This window comes from Canis lupus, chromosome 8 (assembly GCF_048164855.1).
Source record: "Canis lupus baileyi chromosome 8, mCanLup2.hap1, whole genome shotgun sequence".
In the NCBI taxonomy this organism is placed as follows: Eukaryota; Metazoa; Chordata; class Mammalia; order Carnivora; family Canidae; genus Canis; species Canis lupus.
This window is the reverse complement of record NC_132845.1, coordinates 36,285,496-36,305,759: the sequence shown is the minus strand read 5'-3', so window position 1 is coordinate 36,305,759 and position 20,264 is coordinate 36,285,496.

The window sequence follows — 20,264 nt, the reverse complement described above, 5'->3', positions numbered from 1 at the left end:
GCTTCCTAGGTGATTCTAATATGCAGCAAGAGTTGAAGACATTGTTGCCCCTACAGCTTTGATTCTCCTATAGTTTTGACACTAAATCATACGTTAGTTGATGGCAGAGACTGTCCACTCATTTTCTCATTTTAGTACAATGCCTTAACCAGAGTACTCAATTGTTGAATTGAATTATACTGGGTTGAATTGATCACCATTGAAATTTAAACAATTAAGCACTGTGCAACTAACCAGCTATAGGCATGGATAAACCACTTTCCCTGATATGTTTTCTAACACCACCAAGCTATTCTCCAATTCTCAGCGGGCACTGATTTGGTGTCCCATAAACTTAGTTCTGACACTATCTTCTTGGAGATCACGTCAGGTCCCACAGGTTTGGGGCTCAGCTCCACAAGACTGTCCTGACTTCAGAAGCCAAGCACAAGTCCAGGTTGTCACCTGTGCTTCTGGCCAACTGGCTATAAATCAGGCCTCCTCCTTGGGTTCAGTTACTTTGCTGTAGAGACACACAGGACCCAGAGAAACACTTAGGTTTACTGGTTTATTATAAAGGATATTATCAAGGACACAGATAAACAGCCAGATGAAAAGGTACGTAGGGTAAGATCTGAAAGAACGTCAAGTACAAGCACTTCTGTCCCTGTTGAACTGGAGTACAGCACCCTCCTGGCATGTTTCCCAAAGTGGAAGTTCCTCAAATCTTGTTGTTACAGAGTATTTATAGGGCTTTAACCTGTACCCCCCCACCCCTTTCCCTGCCTGCAGGTCAGTGGGTAAGGCTGAAAGTTTCAGTCCTCTGATAATGTATCTCTCTAGTGATCAGCCCTACTCTAAGACTATGTAGGGACTCATCCTAAGTCACCTCATTAGCATAAACTTAACTGTGGTTGAAAGGGCTTGTTATGAATAACAACAGATATTCTTATCACTTAGAAAATTATGAGGGTTTTAGGAGCTCTGTGCCAGAAACTGGGATATGACCAAATACATTTATTATGCCATTTCCCTTTTTCTGTCCTTATGATGAGAAGTCTTGGCCCTCACCCCCTTACATACATCTCTCTGCCTTCCTTTCTTTTCTTTATTTTTTCAAGATAACACATGCTTATGGTATGATTGTTTTAAGTCTCTAAGTCTGGAGTACATTTTTTACACTTCGTTAGAGACAAATATGTTTTGTTTTCTTTTCTTTAAAGCCCATGGTCATAATTGGTATTATACTCACTGGTTTGTCATATAATTAGCAAGTCTTCCAGATCTCTTTAAAGGCAGTGATTTGTTCTTTCTATTTAACCTTTTTTTTTTTAAAAATTGAGGGACAATTGAGGGACTCCTGAGTGGCTCAGCAGTTCAGCATCTGCCTTCAGCCCAGGGTGTGATCCTGGAGACCCAGAATCGAGTCCTGCATCGGGCTCCCTGCATGGAGCCTGCTTCTCCCTCTGCCTCTGTCTCTGCCTCTCTCTCTGTGTGTGTCTCTCCTTAATAAATAAATAAAATATTTAAAAAAATAAATTAAGGTATAATTGACATATACATTGTATTAGTTTCAGGTGTACAACATAATGATTCGATATTTGTATGTATTGCTAAGTGATCATCACAATAAGACTAGTTAATACCCATCACCCATCACAGATAGTCACAAAAATTTTTTTTCTTGTTATTAGAACTTTTAAGATTTATTCTCCTGGAAACTTTCTCTTTTTTTAAGATTTATTTATTTATTTTAGAGAGAGAAAGAGCATGAGCAGGGGGAGCAGAGGGGGCGAATCTCAATCAGACTCCACTGACTGGGGAGCAGAACATGGGGCTCCATCTCACAACCCTGAGATTATGACCTGAGCCAAAATCAAGAGTTGGACACTTAACCAACTGAGCTACCCAGGCACTCCTCTCTTAGCAACTTTCAAATATGTAAAACAGTATTGTTAACTATAGTCACCATGCTGTATATTATATCTCCAGGACTTAATTATTTTAAAACTGTAAGTCTGTACCTTTTGACCCCCTTTGCACATTTCTTCTCCACCCTCTGGCACCCTCTTTCTCGCACCCCACCTCTGGCAAACACCAATTTCTTTTCTGCATCTAAGAGCTTGGCTTTTTTGGTTTTTTTGTTTTTGTTTTTATATTCCACATATAAAATAGATCATGTTATTTGTCTTTTTCTATCTGATTTATTTCACTTAGCATAATGCTGTCAAGATCCATTCATGTTTTTGCAGATAGCAAGATCCTACTCCACTGTGTGCGTGCATGTGTGTATATGACATCTTCTTTACCCATTCATCATCAATCTATCCTCCTTTCAGCTCACCTCTACTCTGTGCTTTTACCTAAAAGGAGGGAAAGCTATGGTGATTGAAGATGAGAGTCTAAAATGTTGATTGGAACACATTTCCCCATAGGCAGAATCACTCTATGCTTAAAGGCATCACTCACTCATCTATTGCTTGCCTCTCTTCTATGCATCTGGGACAATATTTTGCAGCCAGATCTGGCACTTTTGGGCAAGCCAGGTTCTCCTCTCTCCCTCCCCACCCCCGCCTCTTCTTCTCTTCCTCCAAGGCTCCTTTCTTTAAAGAGTTGGCCAGAGGGTTAGAATATCCTAAGGCTTTACATTTAGACTTTAACAGGATATTGGAGGTTCATTTGAGGCAAAAGCCACATTCCCTAGTTTAAATTTGTGGGAAAGATTTACAGTGAGTCTCACTATCTTGTGACACTCTGTATTCCACATGGCTACTATTTCTTGAGTGTTTCTCCCTCCACACTGTCAAGAGGAAAGATGATTAAAGAATTCATCAAGTCCTGAATCCCTGCCCACAACACCATCAAAACCCCATTCCTACCTCTAACAGGCCTCAGTTTCTCTTTCCAAAGGTAAGAGTTCTCCTTGATACCCAGGGCTTCTTCCTACGCTAGGATTCAAGAATTATAATTGCATAAGAGATAATAAGCCTTGGGACCAAGTGAGAGAAGAGGATAGTTGTTTCTTCCTCTTCCAAAATACTCCTTGCTCTATACCTATGCCGTGTAGCATCCTAGCATTGCAACACCCTCCCTGACTGTGGGAGGTGTGAAAGGAGCTTGAACTTCTGCAGAGCTATTTTGGTGCTGCCCAAAGGGCACGTGAACTTGAGAACTTGAGGCTGGGGCCCAACCCACATCCTGTCTCTGCCCCCAAACCCAGACAGAAACAGGGCAGGGCTCCATCTCCAACGGGATCACCTACGGGAACATTTTGACAACAACAACCAATACCTCCTATTTCTTTTTTTTTTTTTTTAATTTTTTTTTTTTTATGATAGGCACACAGTGAGAGAGAGAGGCAGAGACACAGGCAGAGGGAGAAGCAGGCTCCATGCACCGGGAGCCCGACGTGGGTTCGATCCCGGGTCTCCAGGATCGCGCCCTGGGCCAAAGGCAGGCGCCAAACCGCTGCGCCACCCAGGGATCCCCTGACCTCCTATTTCTTATCTTAAAACCAGATCTGCCTTCCAAAGAGAAATTCAGAATTATAACTATAAGCTAATTCAAGGCTAAAGAACTTTCAAATGTCCTCTGGGAGAAAACTCTCAATGTGTTTATTGTGGTGGTTTGGTTTTATTTCTTCATTATGCATAAGCTTATCCATCTGTGTATTTGGTCACTTTATTATCATCGAGTGTGCACCGTATTTCAAATTTCCTTGTCTTCCTCAGACTGTCTTACCAGTTCCATACTGCCAAGAGTTGGTTTAGTCTTTTTTTTCTACATGTACATCATAAATATGTTTCTTTTCTCTTAGCCACAACACCCAGCACAAAAATGCTTAGTTATGACTACATCATAGTAGTTTCCTAGGGATGCCAGAAAAATGTACCACAAACTAGATGGTTCATGCCAACAGAAATTTATTGTCTTTCTGTTATGGAGGCCAGCAGTCTCAAATCAAGTTATCGGCAGGGCTGTGTTCCCTATGACAGTGCTAGGGAAGGATGAGTTCCAGGCCTCTATCCTAGCTTCTAGTAGCCTCAGGTGTTCCTTTGCTTGTAGATACATTGCTGCAACCCTCCATCTGCACATGGCTTCCTCCCTGTACCTTTACATCATTTTCCCTTTGTGCATTTCTGTTTCTGTGTTCAAATTTTCCCTCTTTATAAGAACACCAGTTGTATTGAATTTGGATTCACCTCCATCACCTCATGTTAACTTATTTAGCTCTATAAAGACCCTATTTCCAAATAAGATTGCATTTTGAGCTTCTGGGGGCTAGAACTCCAGCATATCTTATATGGCAGGACCCAATTCAACCCAAAACTTGGGACTTATGGCTTAAATCTCCCACATAACATCCAAGACCCATGGCCACTAGGCTCTGCTCACATACCCACATGTCAGGGGACATGTTGGAGTCTCTTTCTGCTATGACCAATTCTGCCTGTGAAGAAGCTCTGCCAGTTGTTGAACTGAAATCTCCCAAATTCTGCCCCAAGGAGTCATGAGCTACAACAGAAGGCCTTCAGATATTTCAAGGGTGTGAGGGTAGTCACATGTTCCATCTGCTCTCTATCCCAAACCCAAAGACCCTCAATTTCCTCCACCCAGACTGTACACAAGCCCAGAGCTATGATCTGTACAAAAGAGCATGGAACAGTTGCATCCTATCACAGTTCTATGAATGTGAGATGAAATCATGTTAACTGTCACAGCAGACATGTCTCTAACCCCAACTTCTCTTTTTCACAGATGTGTTCACTTTCTGTTTAAGAGTACATGTGATCAAAAAAAAAAAAGAGTACATGTGATCAATTATACATCATGACCAATTCATGTATTCAATATTTACTCATCTCAATAAAGCCTTTTTTTAGGTGCTTTTATTAGCTTACCTAATCCTCACAGATAGTCTGGATGGTATAGTAGTTTTTCATCCTACTTCACAGATGAGAGAATCAAGGATATTGTTTGTCACAAGTCTGCTGGGGACAGAGCTCTGGTTCATGAGTATCTTTTGTATTTAAGCTATTAGATAGGGCAGTCTTATCTACACTGCCTTCAATCTCTTTTTGGCCCTATGAGAATGGGACCTGGGCCTGAGACACTTTCTTACCAAAGATACAGTCCTCACAATGTGTGCTGGACTTGCCACCCTATGTGGGAAGCTCTTTCTCTGTTTCAGGACTCAATGTTCAGTACACTCTTTTTCTTTTGAAGCATGTGTCATAAGGCACCTCGCTAACCCCACTACTATATCTGTCTTCTGCAAGAAAGGGAAAGGGTCTGTAACACAAGATGGGGAACGTAAGCCAGTTGTCCTGGGGGGCCTTACTGACCGCAGGAGAGCAACTCTCGCTACAGGAGCTGATCTTGCTGTTTTGCTTCTCTACGTAAGTAAACATTGTTCCATCCAGTACTTGACTGTGTTTATGTTTTTCTTGGCAACTCTGATGCCAACACACGGTGGGGAAAAGTGCTCAGACCTCTACTCCTGATAATAGGCAACAGATGTCACTTGCTCAACACATGCCAAGTACACTTTGATATTGTGTGACCACATCAAAATTCCTATTTATAAACCCCAGCTTATGGTGGCACTGAGTTGGGCACTGTACAAAATGAGAATCTAGCCCTTTCAGATCCTTGGCTGTGTCCCAAATGCCGAAGTAAGAAACGTAAGCAAACAATTGTTAGATTTGCGCCATGGTAGATAATTCAGGTCCAAAGTGATTTTGAATTTTTCCAATTAATCTTCTCTATTGGCTAGATTAGATAAATAGTATATACATCTGGAAACTCAAGATGTTAGCCCACCTTGCAGTAATAGGAGCATTTCTGGTCATCTACTCCTTCTATGCTTGTGTTCCATGTGTATCCATGAGTTGTTGGTATTATGTGCAACTTGCAGGCCCTTGGGATGTAGATATGAAATATAAATAAATTGCTATTATTGTTATTTGAATTAAGAAAACATGGCCACTGAACATAATCCTTTCGAAATAAAAACTCATTTAATCCTCACAACATCTCTATGAGGTAGGCACTCTTATTATCCTCATTGAAATTACAAGAAATTGAGACTTAATGAGGTTAAACAAATGGCCTCAGTTGATTAAATTCTGGTATATCAGTACAGTATGCACCAGTTAAAAGAAATAAATATTTTTATGTACTGACATAGAAAGACATGCAGGAAATAGTAACAGGAAAAATAAGCTGAATAGTAGTAATAGCAAAAGATAAGCCATTTGAGAAAAATTTTTGTATATTATAATACTCATTAAAAAATACTGGAGAGGGATGCCTGGGTGGCTCAGTGGTTGAGCTTCTGCCTTAGGCTCAAGGCGTGATCCTGGGGTCTGGGATTGAGTTCCACATTGGGCTCCCTGCGAGAGGCCTGCTTCTCCCTCTGCCTTTGTTTGTCTCTGCCTCCCTGTGTCTCTCATGAATAAATAAATAAAATCTTTTTAAAAATTCTGGAGAAATATATATCAAGGCTTCACTTGTGGTTATTCAGGGGTGATAGAACTTTTAGGTAGTGAATTTTTTACTTTATGTGTTAAATATTTCTGTTTTTTTTTTTCGTTTTATAGGTGCTACCTTTTTAAATGGGTGTTGTTTTGTAGTCAGAAAAAAAAATCAGTTTAAATAAGTTGCCCACCCAGCTATTAAGTGGCATACTGAAACTTAGGGAAGCTGGTTTCACTGTCTCTAAATCTTGAACTCTGAGAATCATGCTGTTAAACTGATAAACACCATTAAATATGCGCCATTTGTGTGAGTTGAGTCAACTTCCTCTTGAAAAGAACAAGAAATTAAGGGCTAGTTCCTCTCCACTCTGATCAATTTAGGGCAAGCAGGTTTGGGGACAGAACAGTCCGGAAGTCAGCTGAAAATGTGGGCAGGTGTCTGAGTTCAGGGGATTCTCATGATCCAGATTCTAGAGACTCACTGTGATCCTTGCTTCTCTCCTATTCTCCCAAGCCAAGACCCAAGAAAAAAATTTAATGAAAGCAGGTCAGGGTCCTTTGGGACATTTAATATAACACATCAACTTCAAGGAAGAGCTTTCCCCAACTGAAGAGAAAATACAAATGTGATTGAAATTTTTTAAATTTTATTTATTTATTCATGAGACACAGAGAGAGAGAGGCAAACATAGAGGGAGAAGACAGGCAGAAGGAGAAGCAGGCTCCTCGCAGGGAGCCCAATGTGGGACTTGATCTCAAGACCCCAAGATCACGACCTGAGCCAAAGGCAGATGCTCAACCACTGAGCCACCCAGGTATCCTGTTACTGAAAATTTGTAAGTTAAACTTTCCATCTGCATTGTGCCCCCCTTAGACCCTTTGTGGTAAAAATAAGTAAAACTAGTTCCCCCTCATCCAGAGGAGCCCACTTCTCTGCAAATGCCTGTAGTGTCCTTTTCAGGGAAATGGCTCTTCCAGCATCCTTTTACAGAAGCCAAAAAACCTTCAGCCTGGCTGTACACTCTCAGGGCCTCACCACCCAAAGCACAGTCCATGGGCCACATCACCTAACACAGGGAGTGGAGAAAATCCTGACATTTTTGTCATTAACTACCCATTTTAGTCAATAAAGTTTTATTGGGACACAATCACACCCATTGGTTAATGATGACTAGGGCTGGTTTTGCAGTAAGTATCATAGCTGGGTTGAACAGTTACGGCAGAGACTATGTGGTGTGCCTGAAAATATTTGCCGTTTGGCCTTTTAAGTCCCATATTCTTTCACTGACTATTCCCACAGGCCCTCCTTTCCTCTCTACACCCTTTAGTCCTTTCTGTTAAGAGCCTTGGGTGGGGCCTGGGGCCTGGCTTTGGGGATGCCACAGTTTCTGAGGAACCCGACAGGCCGCTGAGATCCCAATGGAACAGGAGGTAAAAGCCAGCCACAATGAGGGCTGTAGGGGAGAGTGGAGCACCTCTCTTCTCAACTCCAAGCATCTCTTGCCCCTGATTTGCAGACGGGGGTAGGGGGGAGTCAGGGGGGAACTGAGTTAAAGAGCTGACTTTGCACTTCTTCTTTTTTTTTTTTTTTAAGATCTCTTTCTTTATTTTAGACAGAGAGCATGAGCAAGGGGAGGGACAGAGGGAGAGGGAGAGAGAACTGCAAACAGACTCTCCCGCCCAGCGCCCCAGATGCAGGGCTTGATCCCAGGACCCTGAGATCATGACTGGAGCCAAACACTCAACCAACTGAGCCACCCAGGCGCCCATGAATGCATTCTCTATTTGATTCTGGGAATGTTAATTACCCTCTCCAGGGATTTTATCTGAACAATGGGAAGAATAACATCTACTCTGTAGTATTGTTCTGAGTTAAACAAGGAGGCACAGAAAACATATCTCAGTACCCAGCCTACAGCAAATCCTTAAGGAAGAGACACTTCTTTAGTCCTGGGGTTCCATCTTTGCTTTTCCTCAGTGGTTTCTTTGGCATCTAATCTCCCTCAAAGAATAGGATGGTTGAATGTATTTATTCCAGGAGCCTCACCCTCTCTTGCCAGCTTGACCCTTGACTCATTCAAAAGGTGGGAAGCAAGGAATGTTTGCAGAGCCACAGGTGGTTGATAGGTAAATACTAGTAAGAACAGGGATACCTGGGTGGCTCAGTAGTTGAGTGTCTGCCTTGGGCTAAGATTGTGATCCCAGGGTCCTGGGATCAAGTCTTACGTCGAGCTCCCCAACAGGGAGCCTGCTTTTCCCTCTGCCTGTGTCTCTGCCTTTCTCTCTGTGTCTCTCATGAATAAATAAATAAAACCTTAAAAAATAAATAATAGTAAGGGCAGTCATTCACTTAGGGCTATTACTAATCCTCACAGCAACCCCAACAGTTAAAACACCAAGGATGCTGAAGCTCTGCAAAGTAAGGAACTTGCCCCAAATCCCACAGCTGATCTTAGATTTGAATACAGCTTCACTCCAAAGCCCACTATCTTTTTATTATATTTTGATGCATCCTAAGATGGAGAAATAAGAGAGGGGCTTAGGGAAATGGGGTAAGCACGGGAGAAAGGGAATGTGGTAGGATCCTAGCCTTGATTTCAGAACTGACTGACCCTTGGCCTGCAGGGTGGTGGCCTACCATAGGAACATCCCTCAAGGCTACTGCTCTACCAATCCCAGCCCCTCCCTGGCAGCCCTTTAAGCCTGAGCCAGTCCTCTCTCAATGTCCCTCATTCTCCCTGGGACTCTGGGATTGGACAGACCGATACCAAACCCAGGAGATCCAGGGACCAATGACCAGTCCTGTTCCTGTTCCTCCCCATCCAACCACCCATGCCTAGCAGTGATGCTCCCAAAAGGGGAGCACAAGGCAAGCAAAGGGAGCAGGAGCAGGGCATGGAGGGTAGATTTCACACTTCTGAACAGTCTTTCTGGCCCCAGAGGAGCTTCTGAGCCTCAGCTAAGCTAACTGGGATGTATCTGCCTTGGGAGGAAAATGGAAGGGAAGGGCTAAAATTCTTGCTGGGAGTCATAACTCTTCATTTGAAAGCCTTTGAGCACATTTATATAAAGATCCACAGAGAACTATTTTGAGGCTTTGTCTTCATTTCCTTTCAAAGAGAGGCTGTTTTCAGCACAGAAGTTGAAACTACCCCAAAAGGCTGGAGATACTATGTAGGGTCTCACTCTAGGGGGCGATGCAGCAGATAAAACATTTGGGAAGAACTGCTTGAGGTGAGCATGGAGACCGAAGTAAAATTAACCATCTCTCCCTACCCCAACCTGTCCCTTCAACCTTCAGCAAGTTATTTCAAAATCCTGGGAAGATGAAGGAACGATAGCTCCCACCCTGCATTTATGGGTCAGTCTGGAAAGAGGAGAAAGAGGCAGGACGTGCCAAGAGAATGCCTGGAGGAAAAATTGGAAGAACTCTGTGAAGTACAGTCTTGTTAGTGATTCGGGCTCTGAAGTTAGAGAGATGTGGGGTCAAATCCTGGCCGTGCCACCCAGGAATTGGGTGAAGCAAGCTTCCCATTCTGCATCTGTGAAATGGTGGAGTTATCTTACAGAATGCCTTGAGGGTTAGCTGAGATAGTATACTTAAAATAGTGCTTGCAGCGAGTATTTGGTGTTATTACCGGAGACATTAAGCCTGTTCTAGATCTGATACCATATACAGTATGTAGACAGGGCAGTGAGGTAGAGAGCCCTGCACTGGAGGGCACTGGGAGGTTTGCTGGGAAGACAGGAGGAGCTAGTCTTGAGGTCTTCGCCCCTGGGGGAGACAGTGCTCCGAACTGTCACACTGACAAAACTCAAGAGAGGTCTGAGACCTTGCTTGCTTTCCCAATCCCCAGTAAAACCGGCTTCAATGACAGTTATTTACATGTAAGTCAAAACTGAAGCTAGTGTGTTATGCTCCCCAGGGCCCCTTGCATGTGAACCTCCTTGGTGATTGATTGATTGATTGATTAATTGATTTGAAATAAAGGATCGGTCAAATTTTTTTAATAAAGATTTTATTTATTTATTTATTTATTTATTTATTTATTTATTCATGAGAGACACAAAGAGAGAGGCAGAGATACAGGCAGAGGGAGAAGCAGGCTCCCTTTCGGGGAGCCTGATGCAGGACTCCATCCTAGGACCTGAGCCAAAGTCAGACTCTCTACCACTGAGCCACCCAGGTGCCCCAAGAGTCGGTCAATTGTTAAAGAAACATAAAGTAGGGAAATTGTAAGCTGGGAAGAATAAGTGGGGAAGTATTTGAAGGCAAGGAGCATTCCCTCACTGAATCACACTCTGCAGGCCATAGGGTTTATAGGACCTGAGACCAAAAGAAAGTAGACACAGATACCCCAAATCAGGAGCAGCACCTCTATGGCCTCATTAAAGGTTATAAAGGTGAGGAAGTGAGGAATAGTGAGATGGCCCTGGAGGAGGATTGGGGAAATAAAGCTGACTCCCTCCTCATATTCACACTTCACTTTTCCTCTCTTACCCTGGTATATCTCCCTTTCCTGTATTTCTTATCTTTTCTAACCAGTGGCTTTGAAGTTACTTTGTAAATATTTTTCAACTCTCATTAGGCAGTAAATCCTTCTCTCTGCCTACCGAGGGAGCATCATGCTGACATTTCTCTGTGCGTTCAGTGCTCTCATCCATCCCTCATGCCTGAGCTCAGAAAATAAGCATTTGCCTGCAGCCAACACAGACCTGGCCCTCTGCAGACTCAGGCCTGCAGGGCGGCAAGGCAGAGAAGAAGGAGCCTGCTAGGTTCCTTTTAGGGTTTCCTACCTAATTGATGAACACTGTGCATAGGCTGGAGACCTGTAGGGTGTTGAAAGAAGAATAACAACAGGAAAAAAAATCACTCTCTTGTATTTAAATAGCATTTTCCTATTCTGCACATTTCTTACCTAGTGTGCTTTCCTGTTTGTGAGGACTGCCATAACAAAGCACCACAAACTGGGTGGCTTGATACAGCAGAAATGCATTTCTCTCTCAGTTCTGAAGGCTAGAAATCTGAGATGGAGGTGTCAGCAGGGCCAGGCTCCCTCTGAGTCTCTGGGTAGAACCCTTCATTGCTTGCTCCTGGTTTCTGATGGCTGCTGGCAGACCCTTGGCATTCCTCAGCTTCACTGCTTCTGTCTCGCACTCTGTCATCACATGGCCTTCTCCCCCAGGTGTATCTCTCTGTTTTTTTCTTATAAAATCACCAGCTGTTGGATTTAGGGCCCGCCCCAATCTGGTAGGACCTCATCTTAACCAGTTACATCTGCAAAGACCCTATTTCCAAATAAGGTCACATTCTGAAGTTCTAGATGGACAAATATTTTGGGGGAACTCTACAACATTACATTATGGTACTACTCCCAGAGAACTTTGTCTTTAATTATCCCCTTTTAGGCAGGTATTCGGCTGTGATCCTTAGACTGTCCTCACTCATTCACCTTCTCTCCACCACCTTTGCCTCCAACTGCTCAGTGGTAGAAACTTCCTCCACATTCTTGCAGGTCTTACACAAATATACTTACTATAGATTGCATCTTGGAAGTTATGTTCCTCCAAAAGCAGACCCTGAAACAAAGATTTGACTACAAGTAGTTTATTTGGAAAGCCATCCCAGGAAGTAGCTGTATGGGAATGGGGAACAGGAAGGACAGGAAGTCAACACAGAGCTTGCTATTAATCAGGAAGCTGTGGGCAACTGGGACTCACTTCCTCTGGAATCACAGAATTGTCCCACTTAAGGGGTGAGGGAGTTGAGGTATCTATGCCCTGACTTCCATCCGGCAGTAGTTGAGGAATACTCCCCCAGAAGCACTGGCTCACCACACTTCAAGCCTGCCTTGAGCACAGGCTGAGTCTGCTCTTGAGACCAGAGAAAGCCCGAAGCCAGAGAGTCACATGTGCTGCCAGTAAGGAGCCAGTGGCTTGGTCAAGAAGTGGACACCTCAAGGGGATGTGGACATAGGCACTGATAGTCTTTGCTGCAACTGGGAAGACACCTCTTTCTTCCTAGGGCTTTCCAGGTTCCTATTTCATAGTAGGTGCTTAATAAATGTTTGTTGGATTGAAGTAGCTCAAGTCATTTGTATAAAGGGATAAAGAACCAAGAGCATTCACCCAGTTACTAAACAACAATTTATTAAGCATTTACCACATTCCATGTACTTTGCTAGACCTTGAAGATGCCAGCCTCGTGGCATTCTGAGCTTGGTGCAGAATTATTACCCTTAGCAATCAACCAACCGATCCTTCATGCATTACATGAATGGCCTTCATGCATTACAATCAGCCAACAATACTCAGGTCTTCCAGAAGCACTGACCTTGGCTGAATCAGCAAATACAAGCTCTGTGTGTCTCTAATGGTAAACATCCTTTGTAGCACCTGGGGGATAAAGCTAACCTTCTATGCTCCCCCATTAAACTCTTCTTCTTCCCAGTTCTCAGACTCACAGAGCAGAAAAGTCCCATCTGGACTGGGTCATCTGGACCAGCTGTGACAAACAAGTCCCAAACATTTTCTGGCCTCTGTCCTAGATTTTCACCAGTTTAGGAAGTTAACTCGGTGAATCTGAACCTCACTACTGGATAGACACAAAAGAAAAGTTGGTACTTTGGTATATGTACTGCCAAAGCAAGCACCATGTTGGTACATTGGATATTATGATCTTATCCATCCATCTTCCCTTTACCCCAAATGATCCCAGACCAGTGGGACTTAATGTTTTTTTTACTTTTTTTTTTTAATGAGCTATGTCCCATTACAAAAACTGTCCCCCTCCCCCCCCACACACTCCTTTACTTGAGACCATATTATTCTTTCAGGGTCTCCGTAATATGGTTTTCTTTCTACTGTTATTTTAGAGTGAGCCAAACCCACAAATCAGACAATTTACAAAACACCCGATCTCCTGACAGCAGAGCAGTCTAGTGAGCAACATTCCCCAAGGGCAGGCTTGTCAGAGACCACAGCCGACTCAGGCAGTGGATCCTGCCTCATGTCAAACCCTGCTCTGTCCCTGCGTACTGAGGAGCTGGTCTCCCTGCTTCCATGGGTCCCTCGATACAGGCTTTTAATATTCATCTCCTTCTCCTTCTCTTGATGTGAATTAAAAGAGCAACTTGCCAGGCAAACAGGAGGGAAATAACAGATTGCTGCTGCTCATTAAAGCTCCTGCTCAATAGAGTCTGATAAGAGCTACAAGATTGGGTCTTCTGCCAGTTGAGGGTGGAGAGTGGGGGGCATGATAATTGCAGTTCCTCAGATCTGCTCTGAGCTCAAGGGACTCTGTGCATGGAAATGCATGTTTCTTCCTAAAGCTTTACTGTCTGGTGCAGCCTCAGAGTCTAGGCTAGTCTGTCTCTCTCATTTTCCTGATATAGAAGCTTAGGGAATTCACTTTACCTTTCTGGGTTTCATGTTGTTTCTCCACCTAGAAATGGAGAAGAAGTAGAAAAATTTAAAAAGACTAATAGCCTCCGAGAAATGGCTACGCTAAGTAAATGAACAAATCTGAAAGCATTTTGGAGAATTATCTTCTGTATACTGTCTCTTTTCCATCAGCATTTAAACCTCCTTAAGCAACTTTCATCTTAAACAAAGTCCTCCTCTAACCACAGGCCCCACTTTAGCTACCAACTATTTGTTTTCCTCCCCTTTGAAGTCAAATGTGATGAAATGTTGTCTAAATCTAGCTTGGTTTCCTCACCTCCCACCTGCACCCCCTTAGCACCCAACTATCTGGCTTCCGAGCATCACTCCCCTAAGACTCTTCTCACTAGAACCACCACTGACCCTGTTGCTAAATCCAGTGAATACATTTTAATTGGATTAAGACTTTAGTACATTAGTTATTATCTGATTTGGCCTTTTTTTTTTTTCCTTTCAGCTGGTGATTTCTTCCTGGAGTACTTAGCTCTCTTTCCCTGTCATGGGAACATCAGGTGCCTGGGCTTTCCCCCCATGTCTCTGCCGGCCACTCCCGGCAGCTTCTTCGGTGCCTGGGATGTGGCTGTGTTCCCTGGCTTGTCCTCACATCGATTTCTCCAAGGATCACCTCTGTATCTCCACTCTATGCTCCAGCTCACTTCTGTCTCTGGGACCCAGGTGCTCCCTGGAAGCCTCCCAGGTCCCTCAAACTCAGCATCATTTTCTCCCATTCCCCCTTTTGCTTTCCTGTTCTGACTCCCGAGAACAGAACCACGAGCCCCTTCCCCAGCCAGAGGCCAGGGCGGGGTTACACACTCCCTGGGCCTGACCCGCATCAGGGCCCGCCGGCTTCCTCCCCTCTCTTCCCTTCTTTCCCGTGATCCAGCCCCGCTGAAGGCCGCTCCTCCATTTATCTGCCCCAATTTATCAGCCCCTGCCTCCACTTTACCATCTCACAATCTGTTCTCCACAGTGCTTCCAGAACCATCTTTCTAAATTGCAAATCTAATCAGCACACTCCCTTTCTTCAAATAATTCAATGACCCTTCAAAGCCAGCAGGATAAAGTCCTGGAGGCGCTTCCTATTCTCCTTCTTGCACTTCACCCCTGCACACCCCTTGCTGTGCCCCAAGTATGCTGTACATGGGCACATGGGCACTCTCTCTCTCTCTCTCTCTCTCTTATACTCTCTCCTCCCAGCCCCTGCACGTGTTCTTCTCTCTTCCAGGAGCGATTTTTTCCCTCTCACCCTTATTTCTAGGTCTGGGAAACTACTTCCTGTCCTTCTACAGGCAGCATAGATAGATTCAATCTTTTCGGGAATCCACAGTTGGGTCTGAGTCCCTCTTGAATGCTCCTCAGCATCCCCATGGCTCCCTCCTCGTGGCATTTGTCACGTGGCATTGCCACCACTTATCTCTGTGTGTCCCCAGCACTGAAAACCCAGTGAGGACATGACTGTGCTCTTGTCACCAGCACCTGGTCCGATGTCTGGCACAGAAGAGGCCCTTCATAAAACACTCGCTCAAATAAAGAACCTATGGTATGCTGAGGAGAGATCATTGTCATGCATAATAAGCAGGTAAAGACCCCATTTTTCCTATTTGGTTAGCAACAGGGACAGAACAATGACACAGGGAAATTCCAGTTTAATGCAATCAACAGGCATGGATCACCTGCCAAGCACAAGATACTGCTGTCGGTGCCCATGGAAATAAAAGTAGGAACGAGGCAGGGGGTCCAACCCCAGCAGCAGGAGAAAGGTATTGTGGGGAAGCTTTTATCAAGTGCTAAGACACGCCAGGCAGCATGCTGGCTGCTTTGCCAGTGCTACTTCTTATAATCTTCACAACTGCCCAAACAGGTAGGCAACTTAATTCTGTGTTTGCAGATGGGGAAACTGAGGCATGCAGAGGTGTATGTTTGTTTTTGTTTTTTTATTGACTGGCTCCAAACCACCGTCAATAAAACAGAATTTAAACCCAAATGTCTCACTCTGTCCTCTTTATGCTATATAAAATTGACTTTGATAAGTACTTCATGAGGCAGGCATGAGCACAATAGGGCTTCTAATAGCAGAGCAGAAAGTCCCATGTGGGCCAGACTTGAAGAAGTGTGAAGATGGGAGAAGAACCATAATGTAAGCCTCAAGGAGAGGCAAAGTCCTTTGCAAATATTATGTGGACAGCATAGGAGTGAAGCCAAAGGGGGCACTTGGGTGGCTCTGTGGTTGAGCAGCTACCTTTGGCTCAAGGTGTGATCCCAGGGTCCTGGGATCAAGTCCCCTATCAGGCTCCCCACAGGGAGCCTGCTGCTCCCTCTGTCTGTGTTTCTGTCTGTCTCTCTCTCTCTCTGTCTCTCATGAATATTAAAAAAAAAAAAAAAGTGAAACCAAAGGGCAGCCACAGCCTGAATAGGGCCCTGGGCCAAGGCAGTGGGTAGACCTCCTGAGCCAGTTGCATGTAGGTGCAAGCAGAGCGGTGCGGCACACTGACTGGGAACTAGGGGTCCCTGGGCTGAGGAGGGAACACAGGAACCAGTGTCAGAGAGAAGACACTCTGAGTGTCCGTTGGTGATTACTGATAGAGAACGGGCAGGACGAGCAAGAAGCAGCGCGGGTACAGGCAGCAAGGGGCTGTGTGGGGTCTGTGCAGAAGGTCTGCACTTCCTGAGGGCCTGGCCTCTTAAGGGCCAGGACTCGGAGCCTGGCACATGACATAAAGAACATTCCAGCCAGAAGGAAGAGCATGAGGAAAATGTATTAAAATATGGAACAGTTTATGGTTTGTTAACAGAAGCAGAAACATTGGATGTAGTGGGGTGCTTTAAGAGCTGTGAGAAGAAAAACCAAAGTTTCATGAGAGTTATTTTCTTAACTCCACCTATGGTCATCGTCATCAGTGTCGTGGAAGGGTTGGTGAGTGTGTGGGGGATGGTGACTAAGATTCATGTTTGTCAAACTATTGGTGACTCCTCTCCACTCTTTGTGGCTGCAACACTATCTTTGGTCACTGGGCATACAAACACAGCCAGCCCTCCCACCTGGGGCCAGCTCCATACTTTGCAGGGCCCTGCACACAATGACAATGTGGGCCCCTTATTCAATACCCAGGGGACAAAAAGTGCTATTAAAGGTCACTACAGGGGAACCTGGGTGGCTCAGTCAGTTAAGTGTCTAACTTCAGCTCAGGTCATATACCGGGGTCCTGGGATGGCATCCTGTGTCAGACTCCCTGCTCAGTGGGGAGCTTGCTTCTCCCTCTCCTTCTGCTGGTCCCTGTGCTTGTGCTCTCTTGCGCTCTCTCTCTGTCAAATAAACAAATAAAATCTTTAAAAAAAATTTTTTTAAATCAAGGTCACTACAATTTTTTCCTTTCTTCCATTTTCCCACTTTGGACTTGTCATGGTGTTCTCTATTTGACATTTAACATCATTCTAAGAAAATTTTATATTCTTAACTCTTAGTATGGATTTTCTATTCTTCTTTGTATTGTATAATGTCAGTTTCAAATGAAACCGTAAAAGCGTTTAATTCATATGTGGAATCTTGAAATGATACCATTTGTCTCTCCTAGCTCTTCATGCATATGTATTTCATTACTACCGGAACAGTAGGAAAACTGCACAAAATGGAAGTTAATGGTTTCATTTTACTTCTTGATAACTTGCACTTACTCTCAGTGCTCTGCCTTCAGCTCACGGAGGAGCAAAAAGGGAATAAGAAACTATGGGTTGTTCTGTCCTTACATCTCCTACATCATCATTTCCAGTGGTTGGCTAATACAGGGAAGCAGCATGAATAAGAAAGGATAGGATAGCCTTCCTTGGCCATTTGCATTTCTTAGAACACTGCTGCTGTCTTTCTGCATTGGAAGCAAGTTCTGGTTCAATTACTCAGTCACATATGCCACATGCTCACTTCTACTCTCTGTGAGTCCCTTGGAGCTCCCACATATTGTGGTTCCATGGGAATTCTGTGCTTGTGGGACACCACAAATGATAAACATGAATGGGTAGATGAGAAGAGGCAGACACTCCTGTTGCACACATATCAGCTCTCACACATGCCCCGTTGTCCATCAGCCTTTATATACAAACCACAAGTTGGAAGATAGGATTATTAAGAATTTCAAGATGGCAACAGAGCATTCCACCAAGCACAGGCCCTCTGACGCCACAGCCCTATGTGACCGGGCAGGCTGTGAGCCCATGAAGCCAGCCCGCTCCCAGTGGTCATGCTGTGGCAGATACACAAAGCCAGCCCTGGACAACTACCTGAGTCCATCTGTCCCAGACCGTGCCTTCCTTGTTCCTGGGCCTTCCCTCTTCCTTGAGCATATCCTGGTTCTCAGTCTCTGGCTCTTGACCTTCAGTTTTCAGCCTTTTCTTCTGGCCATTCAGGTTTGGGGCTCAGTCTAACATCCCTCCCTGGGGAGCCAGTTCTCTGCCTGACCCTTGGTTCCAGCTTTAAGTATTTCCTTCAGTGTCAGAGAAGAAGAGCCCTCCTTCCACCTCTGTCCAACAGGACCTGTCTGCTGTGCCAACCTCCCCCTCACCTCAGCACCATCACTTCCCAGTGAGGGCAGAAGAATTCAGACATGGGTGTTCAGTATTCAGGAGAACACACCTACTCACCCTGTTTGATTGTCTTTCCATCCTTGTCACTTTATTAAAACTGCACTTTTAAAGATTATATTGCAAAATCCTCAAAATCCTCTCCTTTGACTTCCATTGCACTGATCTCTTCTTGTTCTCCCCTTTCTGTAAATGCATTTTTGTAGTGTGTCTTCTCTCTTTTGCTCCTGGCTGTAGGTTTCCCTCAAGACTCAGGCCTTAACCATCAGTTCTTGCCCACTTTCTTTCTTTTAATTTTTTTTAGGATTTTATTTATTTATTAATGAGAGACAGAGAGAGAGAAAGAGGCAGAGACATAGGCAGAGAGAGAAGCAGGCTCCCCGTAGGGAGCCCAATGTGGGACTCGATTCCAGGACCCTGGGACCATGACCTGTGAGCCAAAGGCAGACACTCAACTGATGAGCCACCCGCATGCCCCTTGCCTACTTTCTTAATCCCCACCCTCTTCAGTCCCTAGCTGGCAGCCCCTAAACCTGCATCTTCTAGGCTGACTCTCTCCCAAAATCTCAGCCTCAAGCCCCATTCTAAGGATCTAAGACAGCAACCTTTTATCTTGAGTCCTGGGCAAGTTTTTCACTCATTCAGCAATTCAGAATAAAAACCACCACCCAACAGTGGGAGCAAATCTCAAGTCACAACACACATCCCAGTACGTAGCTCAATCCATTTTGACACATTTAATCAATAAGATGACGTTTATACAGTTGACTCTTGAACAACAGGGGTTTAAACTGCATGGCTCAATTTACATGTGGATTTTTTCAGTAGATACAGCACAGTACTATGAATGTATTTTTTCTTCCTTATAATTTTTTTATGAATATTTTCTTTTCTCTAGCTTGCTTCATTTTAAGAACACAGTACAGAATACATATAACATACAACATATGTGTTAATTGGCTATGTTACTAGTAAGGCTTTAGGTCAACCGTAGTCTATGAGTGTTATGTGTTGGACTCAAAAGTTATACATGGATTCTCTATCGCACCGCAGGGAGGCGGGGGGGGGGGTCAGGGCCCCTAACCCCCATGTTGTTCAAGAGGCAACTGTACTGGCAGCCCGGGTGGCTCAGCGGTTTAGCACCGCCTTCAGCCCGGGGCGTGATCCTGGAGACCCGGGATCAAGTCCCACGTCAGGCTCCCTGCTTGGAGCATGCTTCTCTCCCTCTGCCTGTGTCTCTGCCTCTCTCTCTCTCTCTCTCTCTGTGTGTGTGTGTGTGTGTGTCTCATGAATAAATAAATAAAATCTTAAAAATAAAAAAAGAGTCAACTGTATTTAACGTCTTGGAGTCTTAGTTGTCTGGTAAATGGGAATTATGATATATAATCCCAAGATTGGGGGAATGATTAGGTTACCTAATATATGTAAAGTATTTAGTGCACAGTGCTTCTTAAGCCACACAGTGTAAGCCCTTCCAGTTACCTGTGCTCCCCAGGTTCTCCTGACCGAGGACAGAGTCTGTCCATGTGGATTTTAAGATGTTTCACTAGAGTCCGCCTCATCTCTGCAGCTGGAACAGAGGCCTTTTGAAGGTAGGGGCCACAATTCATGGTGGTCTTCACAATCCCTGTCAGGGCATACACCAGGACCTCAGGGCATACACCAGGTATTCATGTAGTCAAAAGAAGGCTGTGGTTGAGGCATGGCTGTGTTGGGGTGGGAGGGGTGTCTGGGAGCTTCCCTCTTGTTTTTCTGAGGCTGATGTTTGGGTAAGTGTCCACTTACTGACTA